We start from the raw sequence: 20,121 nt of genomic DNA, 5'->3' as shown, positions 1-20,121 counted from the left end.
ACTATTCACTCTCATACTCCTGCCTCCTTCTTATAACGACCCTTGTCATTATATTCGGCCATCCTGGATAACCTAGGATATTCTTCCCGTGTCAAGATTATTAATTTAATCACATCTGCAATATCCCTTTTTCCATGTAAGATAATATATTCATAGTTTTCAAAAGACGCAGACCTAGAAAATGGAGTTGAGGACATGGGGAAGGGGAAGGGTAAGCTGGGAGGAAGTGAGAGAGTAGCACTGACATATACACTACCAAATGTAAAATAGATAGCTAGTGGGAAGCAGCCGCATAGCACAGGGAGATCAGCTCTGTGCTTTGTGACCACCTAGAGGGGTGGGATAGGGAGGGTGGGAGGGAGGGAGATGCAAGAGGGAGGTGGTATGGGGATATATGTATACGTATAGCTGATTCACTTTGTTATACAGCAGAAACTAACACAACACTGTAAAGCACTTATACTCCAATAAAGACTTTTAAAAAAAAGGTAATAGGACTTCCCTGGTGGCGCAGTGGTTAAGAATCCGCCTGCCAATGCAGGGGACATGAGTTCGAGCCCTGGTCCGGGAAGATCCCACATGCCTCAGAGCAACTAAGCCCGTGCGCCACAACTACTGAGCCAGTGCTCTAGAGCCCGTGAGCTACAACTACTGAGCCTGCGTGCCACAACTACTGAAGCCCGCGCGCCTAGAGCCAGTGCTCTGCAACAAGAGAAGCCACCGAAATGAGACGCCCATGCACCGCAACCAGAGAAAGCCCACGTGCAGCAACGAAGACCCAATGCAGCCAAAAATAAATAAATTAATTTAAAAATCCTTTAAAAAAAAAAAAGGTAATATATTCATAGTTTCCAGAGATAGAATGTAGACATCTTGGGGAGTATGGCATTCTTCAGCCTACTCCACATACGATAAAATTTGCATTTAAACAATTGATGCAAGAGGAGAGAAGGGAGTTAGGGAGGCCAGCTAAAAGACTGATTAATATTTCAGATGAGAGATAATCAGGTCACGGACTAAGACAGTAGGGAGAGAGAGGTGGCATCCCACTGGAGATGTTGGAAGGTAGACTCACTCTCAAAGCTTCATTCTGAGCATTTGCGTCTCTAACAGTGCCCACGGGACTGGCTCTTGAACCCACATTGAGTAGGATGCCCTGGGGAACATCAACATTCAAGGGGTGGTGTGAGAAGGAACCCCAAAGACAGAGCCCATGGATTCAGAGAAGTCAGAAGAGTCCCAAGTGAAGATGGTGTCCTGAAGCCCCCAGGTGAAGACGATTCTAAGGAGCATGGGGTCGAGAGAGGAAAAGAAAGATGCTGAAAACTGCCCATAGATTGGGCTCTCCGTCATCGGTGTGCTTCATGAAAGCAGTTTTGGTGAGGTCGTGGGAGCATAGGGCCTCCACCGTCTTTCTCCACGGCCTCTGCATACACTCTGGACAGCTACATTTGTCTAGAAGTGTGGAGCCAGGTGCATGGAGATGGGCAGAGGCAGGGAACACTCCCTTTTAACTTCAGCAGCAGCCGTGCTGTGTGATTGGCGCTCAGACGTGGGCTCACAGTTTGTGGGCCTGGTCTTTGCTCTGGGTGTGCTGCCATCTCCAACACGAGAGCTTATTTTGAGACATGCAGAGTATTTATTTGTAAAGATACAAAACAGCAAACAGCCTGAAATAACGGGTCTCATGAATATTCTGCAATTGCACCAGCAGTTCCCAGAGGCCCAACCTAGTTGACTGAAGGAAGGGGCTCCAGGGTAAAGACTGATGTCCACCCACTTCCTTATTCATTTCACTCTTCCACGGGTTTCTACCGTGTATAATTATTTTCTCTTGGTGTTATATTTTATGTTATCTTTTCTCCCCCGAGTGTTAGAAACAGATAGTTTTCTTTGTTTGAAGTGTCCATGGACCTAAAATTATGGGATTATATAATTCAGTAGTAAATGCCATGCATCTTAGACTACATTAACTATTGCTGATTTATCCTGATATGCTCTATTTTGATGTCTTTCTATCTCTCTCTCAATAGCCATCTACCCTTTTAATACTGCAGTGTTGCACATCTGTTAAGGCTTAAATTGGCTAGCTTTTTCACCTCTGTATTCTGACTCCACCAATGGAGACCTCAACCAAGCAGCAAGCAGATGTCCACAGAATCATGGTGAGGATTTGTGCAGGAAAATACTAATAAGGAAAGAAAGAAAATAGCCCTGGAAGCCAGTAAGTTCTGTTTATTCACTGACAAAGAAGTAGCTATTTAAAAATGGATTTTCAGGAAGGAAAAAACATCAAGTAAAAGTAAAAGTTAATTTTAGAAATTTTAGTTTAGATTGAAAATTGCTGATTTGCTTATTACTTTTATTTTTAAGAGAGACTTTTATTTATTTATTTATTTTTGTCACTAGACAATGAATTAAGCAAACCTTTATTGAAGCTTAAATTATGGTACAGTAATACATTTCAACTGATTTAAGTCCAACACCATGAAGAGAGAAATTATGGCACCAAAATTTTCCCTCCTCTGTCATACACACTAGGATTAATTTAGATTACTATTCAATCTATAGCTTTCATTTTTCTAGGCTTTGTTCCATACAAATTTGTGCAGTTTTTCAACATTAAATAGAAATCTTAAATCTATTGTGGGGGAGAAATCAGACCTGAAGCCAATAAATGTTCATCAAATCTAGTGGGACACTGTTCAAGAACAAAATCTACTTTGAGCATTGGTCCTCATAATAGCACCAAAACATTAGGTACTGGGCGCTAATTACACAATCGGACTGATCCATTGATTGAAAGCTTCTTCAATGAAGCTTTGAATCAACAACATGTTTAAAAGTCAAAAGTGTTCCAACCACTTGATTTCAAACGAAGTAGAATTTATGTTTAGAAACACTAAAAAAAAGTGTTTCATTTATAAATATGGAAGGAACAAAAACATCACTGCATCAATCCAGAAAGAATCAAAAATTGTTTGAGGACAAGAAGAAATACAAAATTGAGTCAGCTTTGCTCTTTTCTCAGCTGCTTAAATGTCCATATTAGCAAATACAGCTAAAAGATGCCAACTCTTTTAAGCCTGTATTTCTAGTCATTTCCCATTGACCATTTTGGAATTTTGTATGTTATGTTTTATGGATAGCATTCTGCTTCACTGTGTAGTGTGTCTGAATGACCTGAACAGTTCTCATTCATCACTTGATGCTACTCCATGGTGAAAGAAATACCAGTAAGAGGAACCATCAGAACACTATCACATGCATCACAAAGTCACAGAACTTTCTAAGTCACAAGATGGCAAAGACATAGATTCTGCCTTGAACCAAAGTTTATGGCATATCATTAATAGAAATTAGTGGAAATGGCTACGAAAGTAAAAGTTAAGGTGAATCATCTGAGCTGACTTGACTTGTTGAATCCAACACAACCTTTATCTTAAATCTCCTTGCTAACAAATTTAGTGATAATTCTTTTATACTACTACTTAGCAAGTTAATAAAGGCATGGTACTCATGAGAAGTTAATCTCATTTAATGGGGGGCACAGACTGGCATACAGGTTCCATACAGTTCTGCCAATATTCCCTAGTATCAATCTATACCTTCTTTGCTAGTCAACACCAGCTTATTCCAAAAGAGCTCATGGTAATGAAAAATGCCAAACTCCCTTGACCTTAAAAGAAAATTAAGCCCAGGGTCCATCCCACCGTTCCCCCTCTGGGGTGTAAGGTTAGTGTAAACCCACAGTGTAACAGTGTATTGCTTTATGGAGGGGCTGTGGTTGGGAGGGAGACACCATGGTGAGGAACGAATCAATTCAAGTCGCACAAGTCTAGGAAGCAGTGAGATAGTAATACACGAAATGGATAACTGCAGTCATTTTCGTAGAGGACTCGACTCATGGAAGAAGAACTTTGGTGCTGCAAAAACATCTGTATGAAGTAGAAATTGGTTTCAATAACATTAGTAGAGAATATGTTCTAGAAAGTGGAGGTAACTGGATGCAAAATCCTGGTAGCAGTTGAATAGAACAGTCCCAGATGGCTAGGCTGAGGCCAACACCTAATGAGGACGAAAGCCTTGTCTGTGCGGAATTTTGGATGATACCTGGAGAAATATTACACTGTGCATAAAGCAAATTGAATTGTTTTCACAAGTGTTGTAAAGTTTCATATAGTAAAAGGTTTTTTCTACATGCACTTCAATTTCACAGCAAGAGTGGCATAGGATACCTAAACGCAGAAGAGAGCATTCATGCAAGATATCTAACTCCTTGATACAATAATGCATACAAATCAAAATGATTACACTATCATTACATCTAGGGCTTTCTGCAACTACAAGGTGGTGGTTATGGAAAGCATGGCCCTTGGTATCAATATCTAAAAAGCAGTCACCACTTTCTTCTGTGTGTGTTCTCTTTTTGCATTTTTTCTTCATTTTTCTTAATCAGCTCTGCTGTTGTTGCTGCTTCTTAGCAAAACTGGTAAAAACAAAATGGTAATCATTGAACATAGCACTCTGGCAATCAAGACGTTTAAAACCTTCAATCTTCTGGGGCAAAGAAAGCACTGTGCAACATTTAGAACTCTGATTTACAAACAGGGTGGTCACAATTTTCCTGGCTTGAAGACTTCCATAAGTTTCCTGATCAGGTCATCATAGGAGGTCTGACTTAAGTTTGTTTCAAAGCTAACATAAGAAAATTCTGGTTCTGGAGTGATGTGAATAGTCCAATAAGTTCCATCCGATTTCATTCCATTCATTGAATACCCACAAGGATTGAACAGTGTGGCATCAATGACAGAACGTGGTATCAGATCACAAATTCCACTCCCACGAGTGACATCCTTTGCAGTAACACCATCTTTCATGTAGAACTGGTCCATAACGCTGGGTCAAGCTCACTCATCAGAATTTCCAGGGTTTGATCTGGCTGATTGATTACCTGACTTTCTGGGAAATCCAAAGTATACAAGTACCAACAATCAGAATTCATGCGTCGCATACAATATGCTGCTCCATTTGGGAAAATTGCATTAAGAAACTCTGTTTCTTCCTGGAAATTCCTGTGTGGGTACCCTTGGTGAGAAGGCTTCGTGAAATTCTTACCAGAATAAAAGAAGCTTTGAATTGAGTCAAACCCACTGTAATCCCTAGCAAGCTTCAACAGGGGAACCAGTGCTTTCAGCAAGAGGGTGGTACCACATGTCTTCAAAATGAAACGTCTCTTGGAGACAAACATGCTACTCTCACTGAGTACATAAGCTTCCTGCTTGTCAGTTTTTGTCATACTTATGATTGAACATTGCACATCCTTCAAAAGTATGTCCCACTCGGATCTTGGGATGGTGTGAAGATCCCCGGATCCTTGGTTTGCGTCGGGTTGCTGCCTGGAGAACCAAACCTCCAGCAGCTTCTCGGTCCTTTCGAAAAAATGTGCATCTTCCATCACCGTGAGACTAGCGAACGACCAACAACTACAGAAAATCAACTAAATTAAATCTCTTCTCCCGCCGCTGCCGCCACCGCTGCGGACTGTTCCAGCTGTGTTACTAAAGTTCAGGTTCCTTTTTTGCTATAATTTTATATTAACTTTTTTAAAAAAAGGGTTAATAAAATTTTCGCGGCTTTTTTTTTTTTGGTGAGCGAAAGTTGAAGGTGAGTCTGTTGGAAATAGGGGCGGATACAGCTCAGTCTCTTGTAGTCCGCTGTTTCCCCGTTAAAGAGAGTAGAGCGAGCGCTAGCTAATGTCGCCAGCCATACTGTGGGAGCTAAAGAAAGACTTTTAGAATCAGAAAAATAACTATTGCTCAGCCATTCAACTTAAAGATATTTAAGTGTTTTAGTTGGCTTATAATCTGATTGTCAATATTTAAAACTTTTTTTAGTTAAAAGAATTTTAAAGCAATTTCCTCTACCCACCTTGAGATTGATATATTCTTTTCTATTCTCCTGGAGTGGTATTTAAAACAATTGGATTTGAGGTGCATGGACCTAGAGTCTGTCATACAGAGTGAAGTAAGTCAGAAAGAGAAAAACAAATACTGTATGCTAACACATATATATGGAATAATAAAAAAAAAAAAGGTTCTGATGAACCTAGGGGCAGGACAGGAATAAAGACGCAGATGTAGAGAATGGACTTGAGGACACTTGAGGGGGAAGGGTAAGATGGGACAAAGTGAGAGATCAGTACTGACATATATACACTACCAAATGTAAAATAGCTAGCTAGTGGGAAGCAGCCGCAGAGCACAGGGAGATCAGCTCGGCGCTTTGTGTCCACCTAGAGGGGTGGGATAGGGAGGGTGGGATGGAGGCACAAGAGGGAGGGGATATGGGGATATATGTATATGTATAGCTGTTTCACTTTGTTATACAGCAGAAACTAACACACCATTGTAAAGCACTTATACTCCAATAAAGATGTTAAAAAAAAAAAAGGGCTTCCCTGGTGGTGCAGTGGCTAAGAATCTGCCTGCCAATGCAGGGGACACAGGTTCGAGCCCTGGTCCAGGAAGATCCCACATGCTGCGGAGCAACTAAGCCTGTGTGCCACAAATACTGAGCCTGCACTCTAGAGCCCGCGAGCCACAACTACTGAGCCCACATGCCACAACTGCTGAAGCCCACATGCCTAGAGCCTGTGCTCCGCAACAAGAGAAGCCACCACAGTGAGAAGCCCGCTCACTGCAACGAAGAGTAGCCCTCGCTTGCCGCAACTAGAGAAAGCCCGCACGCAGCAACAAAGACCCATCATAGCCATAAATAAATAAGTAAATAAATATATTTATTAAAAACAAAAAACAATTGGATTTGATGTTACAATCATTCTATCATTAGAACACTGGATCAAATAGTCCTATCATTTCATTTGCTTCACAGATGATCACCAAAAAATACTCTTGTCATCAAGGCCTTATAGGTATCTGTGGGGTTTTGTCCACCTGGTGCAGAGTTGGCAAGTTAAACAAACAAAGGAAAGCACACAGTGGTGAGTAATGAGTTTGTTTATGGTCTTTGTATTGTGGTTGAAGCAGATAAATGGCTAGAGAATAATATTTACTTCCACTGACTGGGAATAGACACTGTGGCACATAGACGTCTGTGAATTCTGCTGGGGCTAGCTACTGGGTCAGCCCCCATCTCTCTAGGAGGTGGAGGTTATGATCTTTTTCAGAAGAGAGATCTGAAGTTCAGGGCTGTTAAGTAAACTATTCTGGGTGACAGAAATCTTGTATTTCATTGAATTTCAGATGTCATCAGTTGTAAGACCCACTATGATTTTATGTACCACTAAGAAAACAAAAAGTACTCCTACAGCTGTAGCACAGTGATTATTTTATGCCTTAGAATTTTTATTGGAAAGGTTCTTATACTTATTTTGGCATTGATTTCGCTCCTACGTATCTCTTATGCATATGTAGAAAGAAAACTAAAAATGAAGTAAATTGGCTAAGGAATTTATAAAACTTCATTTCAGAGTGTGACTCTTATGAATGATTTTCCAACTTGAAGTCTGCAATATTCATGTTTTGCTGTGCAGGCCCGTCCTCTGTGCCATCCAGAGCATGGGTGATGTAGCATTTCCTAAAAGGTTCCTCCATGACTATCTCTAGAATTCCCTTCTGGGCCATTCCACAAATTTTATGCCTGTCTACAGGCGATGACAACTATGGCCAACGATTGCTGGGCGGCAGCGATTCTAAGATGTATTTTGATTTCAGAAATATTAAAATGTCGGTAAAGATGCGTCTTTAGATTCAAACCGAGGTCTGTCTCTCTCTTATCCTGGACACGAAGGAGGCTTTTGTCTTCTGGTTCCAGAAGTTGATGTTTTACTCCAAAGGGCAGGAGCAGGTGCTGGGTTGAATGTGTACTTCAACTTCTTCAGCTCCTTACCTGTCTCTCACTAGATCGCTCAGGTCTCCTATGTTCCCTTTCAAACCTCTGATGAAGTCATCTGGGTGAACCTTTCGGGGGAAAAGGAAAATCCAAACCCAGTAAAGAACTTGTTCTGGACTTGTTCCCTTTCAACCCTCCCTGGTGATTGCAGGGGAAGTTCTCTGGAGCACACAATTCCGTAAACATCGGCATTTCCAGGGTATGAAGATTTTGCTGCTCCATTCTGAGCAAAGAGGTTGGTTAAGAAAACTGTGATGTTTTCCAGGTGCAGAGGACAGTCGCTCTGAGGAATGGACTGTTCTGAATCTTCTTGGGATGCTTTAACTGGTGTTCGTAACCTAACGCTCGTAGCTAAGTTGGGCTGAAAATACCACAATCTGTTGGGGGAGAAAAAAGCCTCATGTCTGTAGGTTTTAGGGGATCATCTACATCATCATAACTCAATCTTAGCACATAATTCAATCTGCCTGGAGAGATGATCTCTTTGCCTAACACCCAGAAGGATAGATCACACCCAAGATGCTCATGTTTTGCGCATGAAAATGCATCTGTATATATTTTCCATTTTGCCATTTCCAGTTTTCTTTGACCGCCAGAGTTTGTTTGATTGTTCTATGTTTGGGCAGCTAGGGACTGAGATACTTCTTTTCTGTTTGTTTCTCCAACTCTTTTTACAGTTTAACAAGTCAAATACAAAACTCAGGGGACTTCATAAGCCTCGTGATGGTGCTGTGAGTAGCATCGCATTATTGATTGCAAATACTGCATTGGAATGCCTCGGAAGAGCCCCAAACCAAAACTTGCAGACGCCTGAGGCTCTGAGCTTTCCAATTAGGCTGAAAGTTTCCCTTGATAACCAGTAGTGCTGAAGCTTTTAATATTGTTTTGGTCTATCCGTTCTCAGCAACGTTTTCTAGTTATGAAGGCCAGCGGATCACTTGGTGTCAGCGAGGTAGCTCATCCGACCCACTTGCACGCTTTCTGATCAAATATGCTATCTGAAAAAAAAAAAAAAAGTCTTCAGCGTCACGTAAACTGATCATAATTGGGAGCAATTCTTCTTTCCCTTCTTCAATGCTATATCCTCCTGTGCAGCCTATTTTGCATCTAGAGATACATCTGAAAGTCGAAATCCCTTCGAGCTGAATATTCTAAACTGACAGAAGAATTTCTAGTGGCACACCAGCCTGGAGCCACGTTTTTATGAGGACATCACTTTCTATTTCTAAGCTTCAGTGTGCGCTCTTGCTTCCTCAATGCTGGGAGCCATGCCACATCAACTTGCTTCCCTCTCCGCTTTTAATGTTTTTTTAATGGGAGTCCAGTTTTCCACCTAAGTTATGGCTAGCCTTCTGACGAACCATCAGACACCTAAGTAACCAGAATGGAGGTGTCCAGATGTGACGTGGGGAGTAGAGGCAATGGTAAACTTTCATGCCTTTGAACAAAAGCATCTTCAAAGAATTCATTTTTACCTGGCCTCTGGGTTTGCCATAAGGCTAAAGGGGGCTTAAGAACAACAATTAAACAATTAATATGTGATCTGAAGTCTTTTCGTGTAAGCCACAAGCTAAAGTAATCATTTCTCAATCTGGCTGCTTTGGTGACTGTGTTGCCTGAACAGTGAAATAGCACTGCTGCATTTTTTTCTCAAGCACAGAATTGCTTGTGGAGCACTGAAGTTAGTTAGCTGACGGAATAAAAGCAAGCATGCTTTGCAGGTAGCTGGTCATTTGGAGGAACTTAAGAAAATAATTGTAAATTACAATGAGCGATGAATCATTGCAGATGCAAATTCATCAAGGAAGGTGGCATTTCTGTGATAAAGGAAGAAGTATATGTTCTTGAAAGTCAGCAATTTGGATGGCTTTATCTCTATGACTTGGAAGACATTTGCAGAACATTTGGTAATTAAATATGCCCTCAGCTGAGAAATAATGCTCCGGGTTGTCCTGCAGGTAAGTAGAAGGTAAGTGTTCTCTCTGTACCTGGGTTTTAAGAGTTCTGCTTGGAATCACGTGGGTGTTCCAGGTGTATACAATCTATACAATAATATGAGTAAATGTCCTGGCTAAGAAACAGGCAGAATTCATCTTCCTAGATTCACAACAGCTGAGTCTTTCTTGGGATTCAAGCTCAATACCTTCCCCTCCCCCACGAAGCCTTCTTATCCACATTAGCCCACTTTGTGTCATCATCTTCCTTTATTTTTATTTCACCAATCACTGTCTGAAATGATTGTCTTCATTTGTTTGCTGGTTTGTTGATGCCTCTGCCTGGTAGAAAATCGCTCATTGAGAGCGGGATGTTGTTACCTGTCTCCTTCACCACTGATTCCCCAGATCCTAGAAGCAGTGCCTGGTACATTGCAGGTCTTCAATAAGTAATGAATGAATGAATGAATGAAAGAAAACAGAATTCTGACTACAGTATAGCTCCAAAGAGAGCTATAGAACATTGGATGGCTCAGAAGCTGGGTGTGAGATATGGCTGTATATGATGTCTAAAATGTAGTCTAATGAGGTCAGGGATTTTCTTCTTCTTTTTCTTTTGGCCGCGTCCTGCAGCTTGTGGAATCTTAGTTCCCCGACCAGGGATTGAATCCGGGCCACCATAGTGAAAGCACAGAGTCCTAACCATTGGACAGCCAGGGAATTCCCAGGAATTTTCTTTATACTTGAAAAAAATCCCTACAACATCAGGCACAGCATCTGATATTTTATATTGTTGGAGGTGGGTTAATACAGAGGTCTTGGGGAGATGACCTGGTGTTTCATTCATTCCAGGGCTGTTATAGGGGATGTGCTGGGAGGGAGGGGGTTCCTCTCAGAGTGCTCACTGACTGGGGGGGTCCCAGGGATAAGACCCCACCAATAACATTTTACCTGGATTGACAGGGACCATCCTCTCCAGTGTGGAAATTCCTTGAACAAAGCTTGAAATTCCTTGAATAAAGCCTTTTTCCTTGGACAAAGGATAGATAAATATTTTAGCAATCGATTAATATTTTGGGTGCTTTCAGTTAAACCAGTCCTTGCCGCCTTTTATGTCAGTAAAAACTGTTCTTGCCAAAAAAGCAGTTTGGCTGACGGAGTCTGATATTCATTAGAAAGATTAGTAACTTAAAGAAAAGTACTTCTTTGAATTTGATGTATTTTACAGGAAGGGGCCTAGTTTGATGTTGCCCAGCTTAACTTTTCATCCAAATTGCCCTTGAGGAATGTTTTTTAATCTGATGCATTTTTATCCCTATCTTCTGAAGTGGCATTTTATTTTTAAAAAACGGGAGGATAGAGTAACATGGAAAGCAGCTTTTATTCACTCCAAGGACAACAAACGCACATACAACCAAGGGCGGGCAGAGTTAGTCTCTGGGTACATATATTAGCCTAAGGGTGTCATGGGTGCCTGCGTATTACTCAGGAAACTCTTTAAAAATAATTACCTTGTGATTAGTATCTGATGCCAATGGTATATTTTCACTTTAAAAGTCAGAGGTCTTTATTTCCTTGAGACAATGAATGAACTTCTTTTCACCTTGTTCTTGGCTGCTTTTCTTCCTTTATCTTAATATAGCCACACTCACCCAGACACACACGCTGGCCGACTGCCCCCTGCCAATGGTAGATTTTCCAGTGAAACAGTTTCTCTTCATATTATAATTCCAGTCTAGTCAAATTAGAAATACCAACTTATCTCCCTTTTATATTTAAGGTGTATATTCTTTTCCAGGTGGTGTATAAACAGAAAAATGGTATTAACATTTTCTTATGGATGCTATCTAATGCTTCTGTTGGGTCCAGCTACCAACAGAAGCCATCCGGAGGATGAGTTTACAAGTTTAACTAAATGTGGGAAACAGATAGAGGCACAATAGCGCTCTTCCCAGCTAAAGCTCATTAATAAAATTTTGGTCACGTTCAAAGACTTCAAAAATGAGTTTGGGGGGCAATTTTGGGTCCAGCCTTTAAGCACCAACCACTGCCTGTCTCTCCTGTCTCTCTCGTCACTTCAGCAGCTCCAAGAGGACAGTGGATAATGTATGGCTGGTGGCAATGACTGCATTGTAAACCACATGTGGAAAAGCCGTAATAGACGGCTTTGATGTCAAAAAGCCACAGCCCACCAATCCGAAGTCAGAGTGACGGGTTAGGAATTGTCAGTCTATTGTTATTGGCTTTTCAAAAATAAGGAGCTGGGACTTCCCTGGCGGTCCAGTGGTTAAGGCTCCGCGCTTCCACTGCAGGGAGTGCGGCTTTGATCCCTCGTCAGGGAACTAAGATCCCACATGCCATGGGGTGCCACCAAAAAATAAAAATAAAAAAATAAGGAGCTAATGAAATCTGCTTCTAGGGAGGGACATATATGTTAACGGACTATTTTGGAAAAAAAATTTAGGTAAGTGTCCCACAGTATTGGACTTATTTGAAGTATTTCATGCATGTTTTCTAAAATAGAGACGTGTAGGGAAAAAAAGGGCGTGCCTGGGAAGCTGGTAGGGTCAGTACTAGAGTTCTCAGAAGGTAAGGTACCGCCTGCTAGAATTTGTCCTTAAAGTGTTTCATTATGTTTCGCCCTGAAAAACAGGTGAGAGAGGGAAGAACCTGGAACAAGGGAGAAGGGAGGAAGAAGGATGGGGTTCAGGAATATGGCCAAACTGGATTCTCCTCTGTAACTGGGGAGGAAAGGCTTCCCTTAAGAAGCTTGCATGTCATATTTAACTGGTTCCTTCCTATAACATCTTGACTTAATAAAGAGACTAGCAAAAGGAAAAGAAAAGAAAAATGAAAGAAAAAATCCGCAACAAGACAATAAAAAGTTTCCTCCTCACACCCACCACCGTGGGAGTTTTTCCTTTGTGCCTCGTGGCTTATCCCACTGAAACTTATCAGTTTTTGCTTTTATGCTGGAAATGCCCAAAAAACATTTGAAGCTTGCTAGCCGCCCCTTGGGGTGAGAAGTTTTCACAACATGTCTCCAGGGAAGCCCAGGGGGCCAGGGTAGGGGAAGAGGTGTCCTTATCTCCCTCATGGGGGAACAAAGGACAGAACCTCAAAGTTCTTGCCCCAGTGTGTGACCTCGGGGCCGAAGGCAAAACATTTTGTCTCTGGGTCCTAATGATATAAGCTCCCCCAGCTCTGCAACTGTGCTCTATGATGTGACCGGAAAGCTTTGATGGAATTACTATTGCCTCCTCTTTCTCTGCCCAGCCATTTATTATTCTGTATATTTTCAGGAGCTGTGGGAAACTTTCATAACCAAGCCTAAGCCAGGCGAAAACTTGTCCTATTTGGAATTTGTAATGAAGTCAAAACATGGCCTGGATTTTCTGAAAGGCTCCTTTGGCGGCCTGTGACAGCCCTAGGGCACAATCAGACAGGGCTGGAGAGGTCCTGGGAGCAGATTTTGTTACCAAGAATAGGACAGAACAATATTTGCCTCCAAAACACTAGGGCTGCTATTTACCTTCTCAGCTGGAAGAAGGGAGAGATAAATGCAGATTTCACATAAAGTGCAAATACCAATTCTTTCATTTGTAATTTTCAGGATTTTTTTTTTCCCCTTAGCTCCCTCTAAACAAAAGGTTAGGGAGAATTTTTAGCATATTTGATTTCCTGACCTAAGGGAAGAAATTCTTTATTTCAGAACTTTTGACCCCCAAAGAGCTGTTACTTTGCCTGAAAGGCTGAATAAAAATTGTTAGACATTTAAAGCAATTGTGGGTTTTGAGACTGCTTTCTTTTGTGCACTGTGCCTGTTGGTGTGTGTCGGATTGCAGGGAAATACTATGAAAAACCAAGTTTCGCTCGGTTTGGATGGAAAACTTCGCTTACTTTTCAGAAGCTCTCGCAAGTTATTTACTGGCTTAAACCCGATCCCTCAAAAGGAGCCTCAGTCCCTAACAAAAGTGGTAAGTGGTAAGATGTAGTTCCTAATTTTTATTTAAGTCAAAGGTTAATAGTACAAGGGCGTTTGGTCCCTGAGTGTTTCAAGTTAATGTTTATTTTTTTACCATCCTTTAAAGAATTTCCTAAGGCCCTTATTTCGCTGCTGAAAGCAGAGTAAGAGAACTCAGATTTCATGCCCCCAGGCTTGAATAAAGGAATAAAAACAGCACAACATTTGCATCTACTTAACAATCTCAGTTCTAAGAGCCCCTTCACAGTGAGAGGGGAAAACCGTATCTCGAGGTGAAATGAAGCTATTCGGAGATATTTGCCAAAAACACAATTCAGAGGGAGATAATCATTGTCAGAAATGACCTAGGAATTCAAGGCCTTATGATTGAAAACACAAAGCTGAGGAAGGTGCATTCTCTTGCTTCCCCGCCTGCCCAGATATCAATGAATATCAGCTAAAGGTGGCTGAAGAACCAATTTCATGCATCTACTGTACGAGGAAATGAACTGAGCCGAGGGCAAAAATAAAATTATACAAATGTTATTATAGACTAGCTTGCTTCTGTCCTAGTTTAATTCAAATTTTAGTGCTGCAGGCTTGGCTTCAGGCATTAGCCTTCCTGAATAAATCAACATTTGCTTACATCTAAATTATTAGGGGAGCATGTGACTTTGTTTATTGTATAAATTATACGCAAGGTTAAAGCATTAACTGTTCAACTGGTTTTGTTCAGTCACCTCACCAACCCTCCCCCGCCCCAGTCAGCTCTCCCCCAAATAGGAAAGAAAAATCTGAAATTACGATTTTTTTTAGACAAACGCAATAACAGAGCCGCAAAGCCTTGTGAACCTGAGGTTGTCGGCTAAAGGTGGGATGGGAGACAATGGTTAGAAAGAAGGAAAGAAAGGAGCCCAAGAAATTGTTCACAAGAGCCCTGAGAGAGTGTCTGCACAGAGTGAAACCGTGATATGGTAAATAATCGGTTAAGTTGATTAAGACAGCCAACCAAATGGGATAATTTAATATAAAACTCAGAAAGCCTTTTGGCTAGGGTTTCAGTAGGCAAGGAATTTCAAACTATATGGCAATGTTGGACAAACATTTTTATTGCCTTTATCTATTAGAAGAGAAAGTTAAACATAGATCCTCTGGAAAATGCATTTAAGAACAGGTTTTTTTGTTTTTGTTTTTTGTCTCTGTACATCACTGTGAATGCTTCCTGAAAGCTCACTCGTACATGTTTGGGAAATAAGGATGGAGCTGAATAATTAGACAATTTGACTTTCTAAGTATTTAGACAAACTAGATACCAGGTGTGTTCTGCTTTGAGAACATTCAGTTTAAATGAATATCAAGGGTTCAAAGTAGACAAACCAGAGGCAATTATTTGCTTTACAAAGGGTTCTTCTTTCTATAAGATCATCCACAGTAGGCTTCCCACAGTAATAAATTAATTTACAAAATTGTAAATTGAATTCAATAGAAAGATTAAATCTAGTCTTTTCCATCAATGTGTGTGTATGTGTTTCTTTCTCAAAACTCCTTCTAGAAACACTGCAAGTCAGAAGATTTTTGCATAGAATGATCCTCCGTCATAAATGATTCGAATGTAAGGTATGTTCAAGAGGAGAATCAATTTCCCATTCAGCCAACTCCTGATTCTTTCTGTTTGTATCCTAAATTGGGCTTTGAGATCTTGGGCAGTGGCTCTCCAAATGTGATCAGTGGGCCATCGTCCACAGAATCACCCAGGTGTGGAGCCCAAGAATCTGCCGTGTAACAAATGTCCATATGATTGGGATGCACAGAAACTAACATTTGAGAACTTCTTTTGCAGGACCTAATATGGAAGCCAACAATACCGCTCTATCTACTCTTTATTTCATGCGGTTTGCATCCTCTCCTCTTCATGATGTCCCGGAGCTCAGCCCAAACTAAAACGGGCTCCCAAATGTAAGGCCTCCCAATCCCTGACCTTCTTTGCTTGGTCAAAGGCATCTTTGAAGCATACTTATTCACTCCGTAGTAGATCCTGATTTGTACTGAGACAGTAAGCCTATGAAAAATCACCACACATAACTACAATTCTATTTGAAATAATTTATCAGATGTAAAACTAAAATTGCTTTCCACCTAATCAGTGTTTTTAAGAATTAGCTTAAAATTTTTAATACAATTTTTAAAGGTTACACTCCATTTACAGTTACTACAAAATATTGGCTATATTCCCCATGATGTACAATACATCCTTGTTGCCTATCTTACACCCAATTGTTTGTACTTCTCACTCCCCCACCCCTATGTTACCCGCCACCTCCGGTAAACACTAGCTTGTTCTCTGTACCTGTTAAGTCTGCTTAAGAAATAGCTTTTTAATAGCAGCATATCAGAGTGGAGAAAGCAGAGACTTTGGAATCAGACAATCCTGGTTTCAAATCGGTTTCATTTTCACCTTTATAGGATGTTTGGCAAAACTTGAATGTCTCTGAGCTCAGTTTCTTTGCCTGTGATGTGGGAATAATACATTGTAAATCGGCTGGGTTGGAGAGAAAAATGAACAATATGCAAGAAGTGCTTGGGATAGATAATAATTATTATCATTCACCATTTACAAATAGCTGTCGAACTCACAAGTGGTGCACATGAAAAGGAGAAGCAGTGGAGAGCTGGGACACTCACTGCTGCTGAGGAAATATTGGGGAATTCCTGAGGTGCACAGAAAACTGCTGAAAACTGCTCACTTCCTGCCCAAACCTGGGGCCTGTAAGACCTCTCCCAGAGCTCCTTCTGGGAGGAGACAGAGAGAGAAAGAATGTGTAGGAATTACAGAGGGAAGCCATCCCAGATAACTGCTACAGCTAGTATTTTCCCAGAGACTCTGTGTTGGAAGACAGCAAATTTACCTAGAAAGTCATGTGATGAAAACTTTGTACAGGAAATGAGAACTTTGGGCCCCTGAAGACAGAGGGGCTAATAATTCTCTAATATTTAGTGTAAATTTTTTCATAAAAGGGATGTAACAGAGTAGGATACAGAAAAGGCTCAGCAGGTGAAATAGACTTCAGATGATGAAATGAGAATAGAATACAGGGAAAGGCAAAAAAGACCTGGCTTAAGGTTTCACCAGTTCCCTAATTGAGCACCACTGAATACCGGTAACAGTAATGATGATGACAACTTTCTAGTGGCCTAATCCGGTGGAGCAGGTGACAGTCACAGTCACAGAATGGTATCTTTATTCCTGCTTAGAGATATTATACTATATATTTTCAAGTGTGTTAAATCATTTAACCATCATATCAAGCCTGTGAACTTGGTTTTATTTTTAGCCTCATGGTCCTGCGAATATCGTGGGAAGTGTTTATATCTTGAGTCATGAAAAACACCCGCTGGATCCCACATTGTGTGTGAAATATGTCTCCATGACAGAGGTTTGTTTTTTGCCCAATTTCCACTTACTATTTTTAAGGTAAAATGATAATCCAAGTTCCCTTTGGGAAACCACGCATTCTCAGGCCACATGGTTTAAAAGGTATCATATCCAACCCTAGCAGCAGGGGTGGGTGCTGATTGGCCTAAAGAGATCAGCATGCTACTTTCTCCTTGGTTACAGCGATGGGTTCACCCACTGGCTGTGTGACCCAATCAGAGCTACGTACAATGAGACTGTTGTTCTTTCCCAAGGGGGCCTGAACCTGGAAACACGTGGACTGACGCTACTGTTACCACCTTGCTAACATATGTAGACCCAGAATTAGGCCATTGAGTGGAAGAATGCAGAGCCCAGTTGAAAGATGGGCAAAAGTGGGTCTTGATGACAACAATGGAGCCTAAATCAAACCATTTTGGACTTTTTAATTAAGTGAGCCCATAAATGCTCTTATGGCTTAAGCCAATTTTGGTGGGTTGTCTTCTCATGTTCAACAGAAGAGCATCCTAATTGGGGAAGGATCTCTTTCTACCATTCTATGCCAGGGGAGTTATAGATAGAGCTTGTCCATTAAGAGGTTATTATGCAAAACAAGGACAAAAATGGAAAACTGGCACATTATGGGCAATTTTATACTTTGAGAAAATTTAAAGACAATCTCCCCAACATAGAGCACATTCTGGAGAAGTTGCTAGTTACCTATTCTGACATTTGTTCTTCCCTCTTAAACTCCTGATTGTAACTGGTCATATGACCAACTTTTAAAAAAGACTGTCAGATGTCTTTGTGATTCAATGTGGCCATGAGACTAAACTCTAGCCAATGGGATTTAATTTAGGCAGCTCCTCCAGGTAATTTTCTTAAAAGATAGCTGGCATGTACCCTTTGCCTTTTTTTCTTTCTTCATCCTGCTGCCTGAAATGTGGATGTGATAGCTGGAAATTTAACTACCATCTTGTACTGTGAGGCCGGGGCTCAAATGGCAGAGCTATGAGCTGAAAGGAGCCTGGGTCCCTAAGGACTTCGGGGAGCAAGCCATTTTACAGACGTCGTTAGCCTACACCTGAATTTTTACTTGAGAAAGAAAGAAACCTCTACCTTCTTTAAGTCACCGTTAGTGTCAAGCTTTCTCCTATTATTTCTCTTTTTAAAAATTTTATTTATTTATTATTTATTTTTGGCTATGTTGGGTCTTCGTTGCTGCGCGCGAGCTTTCTCTAGTTGCGGCGAGTAGGGGGCTACTCTTTGTTGTGGTGCGTGGGCTTCTCGTTACAGTGGCTTCTCTTGTTGCTCTTGTTCTCTTGTTGCTGAGCACAGGCTCTAGGAGTGTGGGCTTCAGTAGTTGCACAGGCTCAGTAGTTGTGGCTCACGGGCTTAGTTGCTCCGCGGCATGTGGGATCTTCCCGGACCAGGACTCAAACCCATGTCCCCTGCATTGGCAGGCAGATCCTTAACCACTGCGCCACCAGGGAAGTCCCTCTCCTATTATTTCTTGATGGTAGTTCTAAGAATATGTTTTATAAGAAACTAAATTATATTTTCAATCTTTTTGATTATCCATGAAACTGAAAATGAGTACAGTTAAAGTATGCAAAGTCCATAAGATGTTGATACAATCTTTCAATATATATTATATAAATAATTGTAACCATATTCAAGTTAAGTTCAATGCAAACCAAAAGGATTCAGTTCTTCCTATGTGCCCAGTGCTGTGCTAAGCCAATGGGGTTTGTCAATGATAAAGGTGTGAGTGTAACACACACACATTTAATTTAGAGTCACAAACCAATTAAATCATGTGTTTGAAGATAAAATTTTGGAGTATTTTAGGAAGGGAATGAGAAGCAAGGTGTTATGTATATTGCAGTTTGGATAAATGTTGTTTATAATGGTATAAACACTGCCTGAGAACCCCTGTCTCACAATAGCTGTGATTCAGATTCTGCAGGTATTTGCCAGGGCTGAAATTAATAAATTACATGGAAATCAATGGATTCAATTCTATTTGCCTCACAGAGGTACTTTACATTGCTGGGTGAATTTGAACAAGAGTAAATATTTTTCAGCTTTAAAATTAGGAAGCTTAATGAATGTCATGTAATCTATGAAGGATTTTAAAATAGTTTTCTTTAGTAATTTGTCCATAGCAGATAAATAAAATATCTATTCCATGCTGAAAGATACTGAGGCAGAAAAAGAAAACGGAAGAAGACCATGCATGGGGGTTGGTAGTGGGAAAAGTTGGGAATAGCATCTGAATCCCTTTAGCTTGGTGACTACTACACCTTCATAAATGGGTGTTAGTGGTGGATATGATTTGTTTGGTTGGTGAGTATTATTTTCCAAGGTGTGCTGGAATTTCTGGAAGAGTTAAGTGTACCGTCAGGTGTGAGTACTGCAGAGACATAAGAGGAGAACAAGACAATACAGATGTATCCATTTGCCATTGCTGTATAATGAACCGCTGTAAAACTTAGAGGCTTAAAACAACGACCATCTACTTAGCATATGATTCTGGGTGTTGGCAATTTAGGCCAGGCTCAGTCTTGGTTGTCTTGGTTTACTCTTCCTCATGTGTCTATTGCAACACCAGGGATGACCAGGTGGGTTTTCTGGAGGTTGGCTGACTCTCCTCCACCTGGTCTCTCATCCTCTCGAAGGCTATCATGAGCTGATTCCCACAACAATGGCAGAGTGTCAGGAGCAGGTGGAAACACGTGAGGCCTCCTGAGGGTCCGTCTTGGTCTAGTCTTCTGTTACACCCACTGCATGCTTACTGGCCCAAGCCAACGACGAGGCTAACCTGCTTGATGACAGGGGCTGCAAAGTCCAATTTCTAAAGGCAAGGATACAGGGCAGGGAGGAGTGTGGCCATT

The 20,121-nt window shown here is 41.1% G+C and overlaps 1 pseudogene across 1 annotated transcript; it reads right to left on the bottom strand.

Moving 5' to 3' along the window:
• Positions 1–2,411: 2,411 nt before the first annotated feature.
• Positions 2,412–18,444, bottom strand: LOC309610465 (S-adenosylmethionine decarboxylase proenzyme pseudogene; annotated as a pseudogene). Its single transcript has one exon. The product of its transcript is annotated as an S-adenosylmethionine decarboxylase proenzyme pseudogene (transcript).
• Between the last annotated feature and the right edge of the window lie 1,677 nt (positions 18,445–20,121).

The sequence above is a fragment of the Balaenoptera borealis genome (genome assembly GCF_965194805.1).
Source record: "Balaenoptera borealis genome assembly, chromosome: 14".
In the NCBI taxonomy this organism is placed as follows: domain Eukaryota; kingdom Metazoa; phylum Chordata; class Mammalia; order Artiodactyla; family Balaenopteridae; genus Balaenoptera; species Balaenoptera borealis.
Note: the sequence above shows the minus strand (reverse complement) of the source record. Positions and strands in the feature narration are given on the sequence as shown.